Below are 2,399 nucleotides of genomic sequence, written 5' to 3'. Positions count from 1 at the left end.
TTTTCAACTACAAAGAGGCTACATCTCTGACAACAGAACTTGCACAAAAAGTTAAACAAATGTTTTGCTTTTCAGTTTGAACAAGGTAAGAGGATTAACAGAAGAAAGGTGGACGTACCTAAGTTATGACAAATGAGGTGAAGAACATTTTGAGTGGGGGAGAATCCAAATCATATGTTGGGGAATAGAAGCAAGGTATTTGGTAGAGCAGTAAATATAATCCAGGGCAATTTAGAAAACATAGAAATCAAATTGTGTTTTTTATTTATCTTCCATTTTGACAATCAGAAAGTATTTTTTCAGCTTTATTGAAGTATGATTAACATTTAACTTTGGGTAAGTTTAAGGTATACAATGTGATGATTTGATAAACATATATATTGTGAAATGATTACCACAGATTATTTAACACATCTCCATTACCTCACATAGTTACCTTTTTGTGTGTGAGAGAGAACATTTAAGATATTTCCTCTTAGCAACTTACAGATTTACAATACATATTTTAACTATAGTCACCATGCAGTACATTAGATTTGCAGAATTTATTCATCTTATAACTGGAAGTTTGTAGTTTGACCAAAGTCTCCCCATTTCTCCCACTCTCAGCCCCTGGTAACCACTAGTCTACCCTGTTTCTATGAGTTGGGCTTCTTTAGATTCCACATATAAGTGATAGATTCCATATTTGACTTGACAACAAATACCAGTATTTGTCTTTTTTTATCTTAGTTCACTGAGCATAATGCCCTCAAAGTTCATCCATCCTGTCACAAATGGCAGGATTTCCTTCTTTTTTTTAAAATAAATGTCTATTTTAATGTTTTTCACAATAGAATAAATACTTCTCTTGATGACTGCAGATATGTAAGGCTGTTTGGTAGTATTCAGAACCACCACAGTAATGGTGGTCTTCCTGACTGGTGTGTAGTCTTAAGTAATTATAAGGAATTACTTCTCTGAAACTGCTGTCAAACCAGCAGGACTGCATTTATGCATCCATCATTTTCAGGGTTGTTGGTAACCTGGGCATATTTGCCCCAAATAACTTCGCCTCCTTGTGTCACAAGGCCCAATTCACTCACGTTCACCTCAATTACAGTGCCTTTGGTAATAACACCCAAAGTTGTATATAGTGGGGATGAAGGCTTCTTTTTTACACCAAGTACTGGCAGGCAAAAGGTGGCTTTCAATTCAGGATGTGTTACATGGGCCTTTTTGAAACGTAAGCCCATTGGTCTAATGAATCTTTCATATTTAGGTGGTTTTCAAGTAAAGCCATCTCCAACAAAGCAGACTTTAGTGACCATCCTCGTCCATGATTTCTTCTTTCTCTTTCCTGTTCGAATAACTTTTTTTTTTTAATATTTTTTTAAAATTATTTTATTGTTATGTTAATCCCCATACATTACATCATTAGTTTTAGATATAGTGTTCCATGATTCATTGTTTGTGCATAACACCCAGTGCTCCATGCAGAACGTGCCCTCCTCAATACCCATCACCAGGCTAACCCATCCTCCCATCCTGTTCGAATAACTTTTAATACTTCTGTTTCTCCCTGGGCACGAACTTTGGGTAAAGGAACTTCCCATTTTCCCGCTTTCTCTTTCTGTTTTTGTTTCATCATATTGGAAAGTACTTTAGCTCGGGACTGTCCCTCTCTGTCCAGTAGATACGCAGGTACTGCTCCTTGTGGAGTCTTTTCATCATTCTTTTGTTTGGTGTTTCTCTTTTCATGCATCTTGATAGTCTTTTTCATTTGTATTAAAAGATGATTGGTCTGAAAGCTAAGCTCTACCATAAACAGCGCCATGCTGAGGATTTCCTTCTTTTTAAAAGCTGAATGTTATTCCATTGTGTGTATATACCACATTTTCTTTATCCATTCATCTGCAAACAGATATTTAGTTTGTTTCCATATCTTAGTTATTGCTGATAGCGCTGCAGTAAACATAGGAGTGCAGATATCTCTTCAAGACAGTGATTTCATTTCCTTCAGATATATACCCACTAGTGGGAGTGCTGGATGAGGTGAATTTTTAGTGGAAATTAATTAGATTGGGGAATAGAGTGGGAAGGTAATGTTGCATTTGATAGAAGATGTTAGAATCCTTGATTAACAATTTACAGTAATAAAATTATATTTTAAATTACAAAAGTAATACATTTTCATCTTTTAAAAATCCAAAAATACAAATAAGAGAAATAAGTTCGAAACAGACTACATGAAGAAAAAATAAAATAAAATCTTGATTTATTTTTTTCCAGCCCTTTTGTTTATGTATCATACATTTACCTTATAATTTTACCAAAAAAGGAATAATAGTAAAACTATTATTTGATGAGTTTCTTAAAATCTTAAAATATTGTGAATAACTTTTACTGTCTTTCAACAC

General features: G+C 34.2%; 1 pseudogene; it reads right to left on the bottom strand.

The window, feature by feature from the left end:
- Nucleotides 1-971: 971 nt before the first annotated feature.
- Nucleotides 972-1,816, bottom strand: LOC116624660 (annotated as a pseudogene).
- Nucleotides 1,817-2,399: the final 583 nt, after the last annotated feature.

This window comes from Phoca vitulina, unplaced genomic scaffold, assembly GCF_004348235.1.
Source record: "Phoca vitulina isolate PV1807 unplaced genomic scaffold, GSC_HSeal_1.0 scaffold69, whole genome shotgun sequence".
In the NCBI taxonomy this organism is placed as follows: Eukaryota; Metazoa; Chordata; class Mammalia; order Carnivora; family Phocidae; genus Phoca; species Phoca vitulina.
The sequence above is the reverse complement of the archived record's forward strand: the minus strand, read 5'-3'. Positions and strand labels throughout refer to the sequence as shown.